Source organism: Cyprinodon tularosa, unplaced genomic scaffold (assembly GCF_016077235.1).
Source record: "Cyprinodon tularosa strain WSP-4 unplaced genomic scaffold, ASM1607723v1 ctg822, whole genome shotgun sequence".
NCBI classification, from domain to species: domain Eukaryota; kingdom Metazoa; phylum Chordata; class Actinopteri; order Cyprinodontiformes; family Cyprinodontidae; genus Cyprinodon; species Cyprinodon tularosa.
This window is the reverse complement of record NW_024039588.1, coordinates 118,798-127,500: the sequence shown is the minus strand read 5'-3', so window position 1 is coordinate 127,500 and position 8,703 is coordinate 118,798.

Sequence of the window (8,703 nt, the reverse complement as noted above, 5' to 3'; positions counted from 1 at the left end):
AAAAAAAAAAAAAAAAAAAAAAAAAAAAAAAAAAAAAAAAAAAAAAAAAAAAAAAAAAAAAAAAAAAAAAAAAAAAAATAAAAAAAAAAAAAAAAAAAAAAAAAAAAAAAAAAAAAAAAAAAAAAAAAAAAAAAAAAAAAAAAAAAAAAAAAAAAAAAAAAAAAAAAAAAAAAAAAAAAATAAAAAAAAAAAAAAAAAAAAAAAAAAAAAAAAAAAAAAAAAAAAAAAAAAAAAAAAAAAAAAAAAAAAAAAAAAAAAAAAAAAAAAAAAAAAAAAAAAAAAAAAAAAAAAAAAAAAAAAAAAAAAAAAAAAAAAAAAAAAAAAAAAAAAAAAAAAAAAAAAAAAAAAAAAAAAAAAAAAAAAAAAAAAAAAAAAAAAAAAAAAAAAAAAAAAAAAAAAAAATAAAAAAAAAAAAAAAAAAAAAAAAAAAAAAAAAAAAAAAAAAAAAAAAAAAAAAAAAAAAAAAAAAAAAAAAAAAAAAAAAAAAAAAAAAAAAAAAAAAAAAAAAAAAAAAAAAAAAAAAAAAAAAAAAAAAAAAAAAAAAAATAAAAAAAAAAAAAAAAAAAAAAAAAAAAAAAAAAAAAAAAAAAAAAAAAAAAAAAAAAAAAAAAAAAAAGAAAAAAAAAAAAAAAAAAAAAAAAAAAAAAAAAAAAAAAAAAAAAAAAAAAAAAAAAAAAAAAAAAAAAAAAAAAAAAAAAAAAAAAAAAAAAAAAAAAAAAAAAAAAAAAAAAAAAAAAAAAAAAAAAAAAAAAAAAAAAAAAAAAAAAAAAAAAAAAAAAAAAAAAAAAAAAAAAAAAAAAAAAAAAAAAAAAAAAAAAAAAAAAAAAAAAAAAAAAAAAAAAAAAAAAAAAAAAAAAAAAAAAAAAAAAAAAAAAAAAAAAAAAAAAAAAAAAAAAAAAAAAAAAAAAAAAAAAAAAAAAAAAAAAAAAAAAAAAAAAAAAAAAAAAAAAAAAAAAAAAAAAAAAAAAAAAAAAAAAAAAAAAAAAAAAAAAAAAAAAAAAAAAAAAAAAAAAAAAAAAAAAAAAAAAAAAAAAAAAAAAAAAAAAAAAAAAAAAAAAAAAAAAAAAAAAAAAAAAAAAAAAAAAAAAAAAAAAAAAAAAAAAAAAAAAAAAAAATAAAAAAAAAAAAAAAAAAAAAAAAAAAAAAAAAAAAAAAAAAAAAAAAAAAAAAAAAAAAAAAAAAAAAAAAAAAAAAAAAAAAAAAAAAAAAAAAAAAAAAAAAAAAAAAAAAAAAAAAAAAAAAAAAAAAAAAAAAAAAAAAAAAAAAAAAAAAAAAAAAAAAAAAAAAAAAAAAAAAAAAAAAAAAAAAAAAAAAAATATAAAAAAAAAAAAACAAACCAAAAACAATTATACAAAAAAAAATAGAAAATTTAAAACAAAAAACAAAAATATATATAAAAAAAAAAAATAAATAAAAAAGAAATAAAAAAAATATAAAAAAAAAAATAAAAATAAAGAAAAAAACAGAAAAAAATAATAAAAAAGAAATAGACAAAAAAAAAAAAAAGAAAAAAAATCAAAAAACATTAAAAACAAAAAAAATTAAAAGATTAAAATATTTAAAAAACAAAAATACAAAAAACAAAAAAAAAATAAACAAAGCCAAAAAAAAAAAAAAAAAAAAAAAAATAATAAACTAGCAAATTAAAAAAAAAAAATGAAACCAATTAAAATAAAAAAAAAAAAAAAAAATAAAAAAAAGAAGAAAAAAATAAAAAAAATAAATAAAAAAAAAAAAAAAAACATAAAAAAAAAAAAAAAGATAAAAATTAAAAAAAAAAAATGAAAAAAAAAAAAAACAAAAAAGAAGGGGGGGTTGTAAATATAGGTTAACAGTAAATTGAGCACAACACACAACATCTGCTCCAGTATCCACACTCACATGCATATTAAAGCGCCTATCAAATCATAGATATTGTGCTACTAAATGTAGAATGCATTAGTGCTAACGAATTAAACTTCACATGATAGTGCCACGTGACGCCATGCAATAGATGGGCAAACACATACTAGTGATAAAGTTGGACCATTTGATAAGATCAGCTTTAGTGTCTATATCAATAATAGAGAAAATATTACTAGTGCGAGACACCCTAATATATAGATTATGTATTATTCCCCTATATTTAAAAACATTAGATAGAAAGAAATAGAAAGCTGAATAGTTCATATGTCAAGTCTTGGAGGATATATACCCATCGTCACTCCCCTCTCCCCCTCCAGGCATGCAGAGCTACGTGTGATTTCAATGCAGCGCTCTGTCCATGAAGGCAGAGAATGACCCCTAACATAGTGACCCTCTGAACCTTTCATCCTGCAGGATGCTCCGCCCCCAAACCCAAATAGGTGGTCGTTCCCGCCCCTTCCATGGGCCGAGATCCTCGTGACTTAAAATCTAATCTCCTGATTGAATCCCTATATTCTTAACATCGAGGCCCTTTTGTTGTCCAGCAATAGAGAATAGGAGAAAATGTGGACCCAACTGTACCTGAATAAGGAATGACTGGTTCAGAATTCCAAATGTTATCATTTTAGATGGAAAGAAATGCAATGAGACCCTGGATTACATATTCAGTCATGCTAATAAATGGGCAGCGGTGTCTAAAGTTCCCACATTTGTTACTTCAGTAGAAGTATAGATCCTGCAGTTTAAAAACACTCTGGTAAAAGTTGAAGTATCAACCTGACCTCTTTACTCCAGTAAAAGTGAAAAAGTATGCGCTCCAAAAACTGCTTAAAGTATAAAAGTATAAAGTAATCTTTAATAAACAGCCAGATGCCGCTTTATGAACTGAAAGCTCAATTTTTGGACTATTTCTATAAATCCTCTGAGATAGGGCCGAGGATGAGGGAGGTCTGGTTGGTCTCCGTCTCCCGATACGCTCTCGCCTGTGTCCGACCTTTCAGACATTTCAGCATCTTTTTCTGAATCCCACATCGTAGCATGGCATAGACAATTCACGTTAGCAGTTTGAAGAACACCTGCTTGCTTCTGATGGTTTCCTTTAGCTAACCAATGAGTGTTTGCGTTCTATGACTCATCCAATCACACTAGTTTTCACTAGATGTGGATGGAGCCAATGATCTGCATTGGATGGAGCACATGATGGGAAATAAAGATTTAGAAACATTAAACCGAAGCCATTAGAAACTTTATTTAAAAAATAAGAATATACATTTGCAGACAGCAGAATGCTGCGGTAACAAATCCACAGATTTCCATGACAGAAAAGAAAGAAATAATAGTTTAGAAATTAATTTAATCACTAATTTCACTCACAGCTTTAGATTTATGCACATTTTTATGGATTCCAAAAACATTTTAGATTTAGGGTTTGATTTTAGCTCATTTATAGGCGTTTATGTGGAACTTAGCCAGCAGAATAAGAAAGTTTATCATTTATTCTCTGTCTAACATGCTGTTAGTGGAAATAAAATATGTTTAATATTCAAAGGAATAAATATATTACATTTCCAACTAAAGAGAATATTAAAGTCGCACCAAAAGATTTTAGCTGAAAGAGAATTTAATAAAAGGAGGATTAATGTTTGTAGTTCGATGTGATAAAAGGAACAATTAGGATCAATATTTAAATATATTTAATGCTGAATTAACGGGGGTAACACCTTTTAAAGAGCATCTCGCTTACTTTATTTACATTTATTTATTTATTCTTGGCAACAACCATGTTTGTTCCCGATCAATATCTGAATAAAGATTGATCAAAATCGCAGGTTGGCCAATAGAATTCCTCTGGATTATTTCTCTAATAAACTCTTTATTTCCAGTTTTAATAATAAGGAACGGATCTGAATTAAGTTTTCTAGGTTAATATGTAAACTTTGATTCTCACTTCCTCTTTAATCCACGTCTGAGCGCCAGCAATCTCTCCTGCTGCTGTTGCTGCTTTTACAGCACAATTTAGTCGGCTTTTACCCAGAATGCCTCATGTTCTGATCTGCTTCCTGCTTTGGGAGCGCTCTACATCCCCGTTAACGTTTCCTTAAAGCAGCTTTATCTTCACTCACCTGCAGCTAATTATCCATCTGGAAACATCGGAGATAAACTCCAACCATCGACCCTCCGTATCGGACGCTTTACGGAAACCTGAATCTGAGGCGAGTCTCTAAAACCGCCGCCGTCAATCAACAGCCGCCTCCTCGTTTCGTTTTAAACAGACTCCAAGTTTAGTATTTTAAAGTTTTATTTCTTTTCTTGCAAAATATAACTTCCTGCACTCGCCTGCAATGTAGCTGGAAGCGCCACCCTCTGGTGGACAGAACAGGTATTACAAAAACAAAACACAGTAAAATGAGTTGGTGAAAAAAAACTACTTAGAGGTTTAAACCAGGATTTATTTATTTTTTCTGGTGTTTAGGTTTGTGGAGGAAAAAAAAAGACTTGGAAATTAATCAAGGTTTTTTTTTTGTATTGAGCTGGCCTTAACTAAGAGTGTTTTCTCCCACTTTGTCGTTTGATGTAGTTTGAGGTCAAAAACTCTTAAGTTCCCCATCTATGTTCCATTTAGCTGTTATAACTAAAACATAAATATATAATCATTGAAGGACTGATATTTAAATTGCTGCCACATTATTTCTTACACCGTGTCTAAATTAACTTATAACTGAAAGAAAGTCTAAGCTTATGTGGGAAATAAAGTCTTAATCTGAAGAAAGATCATTTTAAATGTCCTACAAACATGCTGGAATATGCTAATTCTGTATTGCTTATAAAAATATAAAATAACCACATGCCATGGCCAATGGAAACACTCTCTGTACCTTATTTTACTTTGCAAACATATATAATATATTTGGGACATTGATTCTTGGAAACCAGGCCTCTCTGACGAAGCAGTTGAAGAAAACACCCGACAGTGAACGCCCTCTAGTGGCACACAAAAGTATTGCCAGAACAAACAGAAAAAAATTGCCTTTGATTTTTTCTTTTATTTCCTCTTGTCTTTCAGGGCTGCCGTACCGTAATCTATGTAATGGGTTAGCTTCATCTGGATTATAGAGATATAGCTGGGTATCATCAGCATAACAGTGGAAATTAATCCCATGCTGTCTAATAACTCTACCGATTGGGAGCATGTATAAAGTAAAGAGAATTGGTCCTAGCACTGATCCCTGTGGTACTCCACAGGTAACCTTTGAGCATGAGGAAGTTCTGTCATTAACATGAACAAACTGAATTCGATCAGATAGATCAGATTTAAACCAGTCTAGAGCTGTTCCTTTAATTCCAACAAAATATTCAAGTCTTTCTAAAAGAATATTATGGTCAACTGGATCAAATGCAGCACTGAGATCCAACAGGACGAGCACAGATACAAGTCCATTATCTGAGGCCATGAGAATATCATTAGTGACTTTCACCAGAGCTGTTTCAGTGCTATGATGAGCTCTAAAGCCAGACTGAAACTCTTCAAAAAGTTCATTATGGTGGAAGTGATCGCACACTTGTTTGGCAACTACTTTCTCAAGAATTTTGGATAAGAAAGGAAGATTGGATATAGGTCTATAATTAACCAAGTCATCTGGGTCAAGAGACGGTTTCTTAAGCAGAGGTTTAATTCCAGCAACCTTAAAAGCTTTAGGTACATATCCCTGTAACAGGGAGGCGTAGCTCTCTGAGGCTGAAATATTGGCAGCTTTAAAGTCAAACAGTAGAGCCTGCATTAGTTTTATGTGGAGTATTTTTACACAGTATCCTGAATTCTGCTCTTATTCTTCCCAAAAACAGTATAAATAAAAGTGTAGATTCTGCAATCAGCAGAGATTCTGTTTTCTCTGACTGGAGACATGGAGTCATGTTTGGAGCTGGTCTCATATCTTCACTCTCTTTGGATTCAGTGTGTTTGTTAAATACTGGATTGAGACAATTAGCTCCACTGATTTCCTCTTTTTTTTCTCTATTTAACAGAAACGTAAAAAGAAAAGTGGACCAACGCCCCATTGCTGTAAACTCTGTGGTAAAGCCTTCCAATCAGCCCAGAGGCTGAAGGCCCACCAGGTTGTTCACAGCGAGGAGAAACCCTACACCTGCACTGACTGTGGCTCCTCATTCAAACAGCTGACGGGGCTTAAAATCCACCAGCGTATTCACACCGGAGAGAAACCGTACAGCTGTGATGAGTGTGGAGTTTCATTCCCATACCTAAACTCTCTGCAGAGTCACAAGAGGATCCACACAGGAGAAAAACCTTACAAGTGTGACGATTGTGGGAAATCTTTTAGAGTCTTGAGTTCCCTGACCATCCATAGACGGATACACACTGGGGAGAAGCCGTACGCCTGTGACCTGTGTGGGAAAAGTTATTCTAGCTTATTGGGTCTGCAACATCACCAGCGCAGTCACACCGGAGAGAAACCCTACGCCTGTTCAAAGTGCGACAAAACGTTCACAGATAACTCAGGTCTGAAGTACCATATGATGATTCACCTGGGTGTGAAACCGTTCCAATGTGAGCAGTGTGATGCAGCCTTTAGTAATCCAAAGTCTCTGAAACTCCACCAGCGCGCTCACTCTGGGTACCAGTGCGACAAGTGCGGAGCCTTGTTTCCCACGGCGCTGATCCGATCCAATCATAGACGCAGTCACAAATGGATTGATCGTCTGCAGAGCAGCAGTCATTTCATGAAGATGAAGATGTCGATGGCAGCCATGTTTCCAGTGAAGAGTGAAGCAGCAGCAGCTGGAGCGAGTCGTCCTGCTGGGATCCTTGATCAGCGCGGCTCTGCTGGGTCCACTGCTTCCCCTTTGCTCCAGCTGGAGATTAAACCTGAAGTTAAACTGGAGAAAGACGCCATTGGAGGACATCAGTGACGTCATCTCTTCATTACAATGAAGCTGTTTTCATTTTCGTCATTATTGTGTCTTTTGTTCTTCCTCCATGGATTAAATAAATGTTAATGCATTTAAAGCTGGAATCCATCTGATTATTGTGACTAAAGTTGGTTCTTTTGTTTGTCTTTAATGCATCCAGAGAACATTTGATGGAACCGTGTGAATAAACACGCCTGTTTTCCATCTTTTTGCTGAGTCAGCGCCCCCTGGTTTCCAGGACTTCTGGTCCAACAAGGTTCTTTGGTGAATATTTACATGTTTCTTAAACTCCTTGATGCTCATAAATTCAGCTTTATCCTGTTTTTTTTCCTGTTGTAGTTTGGATCAGAGGTTCTACAGGATTCCTAAAGACCTTTTAAACCTTTTCCTTGGACTTTTAGTCTTGTCCAGGATCCGGTCTTTAGGTTTCTGTCTGTTAGCTGATTGTTAGGTTTATTCATGATGGTTATAAAGTTAATGTGTGTACATATGGAACATTGGAGAAATGAGATGCTCCACTCTGTTTACTGCAAACTGTCATGCAACGGTGGTGGAAAATTGCTGATGTTTGTGCACGGCTAATCACAGTTATCAGGAGACCGCTCTATTCTGTGATTCACTCAGAGGAGCATTTTGTCCTATGACCTGATCAATTGCCTTGTCAGAAGAACTCTCTATTTTCTAACCCACCCCATGTGTTATGATCTGCTAATAAAAAGGCTTCTGCAGAGGAAGTCAGTCAGAGAGTAGATGTAGCTGAATGTAGCTCTCTCCTTCTGCAGAAGCTGTTAAAAATGCCTCTTCTGTGTGGACTCAGTTTCTCTTTTATGAACCTACGTTTTTGAACCTAACACTGATGCATCCCATAGTTTGAGTCGGACTTGTTCCGTCACACAGGTCATTTGGAGAGATGAACAGTTGAACAGGAAAAGCCCAGAGAAGTTCACCCATTCAGAACATGTTCGCAGTGTTTTACCCCAAATAGGAAACCATGTTAAACCTGAACACATCTGCTTTCAACAAGGTCATTAATTGTCATGTTTCCATGAAAACATTAAAAAAATTTAAGTACAAGTTTATGTTTCAGAGTCTTGTCTGGTTCTTTGCTGTCTGCTATTGGCTGCTTTTACTGTTCTTAACTGTTTATTGTTTAATAATAGATATAGATCTATTGCTTGGACTCATCCAGGCCTTTAGGCTTCATCTTTGCAGGGAAGGTAATTTTCTTATATTCTCTTTGATTAAAAAAGAAAAACAAGAGCTACATTCTTTAATGGGATTTATTTTGACCTTAGAGGCTGATTCTCCATATCAGGAGGCTGTGATGAACAATTCATGGTCTTTAGAGGATTTACATGCAAATATCTGGCCAGGATAAATAACTTTGATAAATACTCTTTAAAATGCCTCAGCAGATGTTCATGTTCTTATAATACCTGGAGAAAAGCTCCTTGCAGGGTAACTGGAGACACTATCTGTAACTGATAAATAATAATTAGGAGGATCATTAAGCTCATTGTTTCATTTCTTTTTTAAGTTTTTTCAGTTCATTATTGTTTTACTGTTCCTTCATTTTATTATGTTTATTTTAATACGTGCCATCTTGATTTTAAAGCTACCTTAATGTAGAAAAGGAACTTTTTAATCACTTTTTACTATTCTATTAAATAAATTCAATCTTAAAATGACAGTAAAATATACAATGATCGGATGGGGAAAGAACAGAGCAGATCCAGAGTAATCAGCTCTGTGAGCTCAGCTGAAGCCAAATTCACTCAGGAAATGACATGAAATGAGGGAAAATGTGACGTCATCTTTGCGTCACTAAGTCAGAGATTATTTTTATCTAATCAGTATCTTCAGCTGCGTCTG